We start from the raw sequence: 370 nt of genomic DNA on the forward strand, positions 1-370 counted from the left end.
AGAGCGCGCAAATTTTTTTTGGGAAGGGAAAAACAAAACAAAAAGGACATTAAGTATTAAAAAAAATTAAATTCTGTGATGACCCCTCTTTAAATCATTTTTTTTATAAAGTTTATGTAGCGTTACAGTCAGTGAAAAAAAATGAAACCAAAATACTGACCAACCCTCTTCGTGCCGCTGACGCTGCGCTTGGGCTGCTGAGGAAGCACCATGCGCTGGAATGCGCGGACGCGGTTGGGCACGGAGTTGGTACGCGGCTTCAAGTGGCCCGGTTTCCCTCCATGGGGTAGGCCGCTCTGGAAAGGGTAAATTAGCTGTAAATGATACTGCCTTGCCAAATTGAGTCTCGTATTTACATAAACATATAAAT

General features: G+C 43.0%; 1 pseudogene; it reads right to left on the reverse strand.

Moving 5' to 3' along the window:
* LOC119594779 overlaps window positions 1–370 on the reverse strand; it is an 8,006-nt pseudogene that overhangs the window by 5,332 nt on the left and 2,304 nt on the right.

Source organism: Penaeus monodon, chromosome 34 (assembly GCF_015228065.2).
Source record: "Penaeus monodon isolate SGIC_2016 chromosome 34, NSTDA_Pmon_1, whole genome shotgun sequence".
Lineage (NCBI taxonomy): Eukaryota > Metazoa > Arthropoda > Malacostraca > Decapoda > Penaeidae > Penaeus > Penaeus monodon.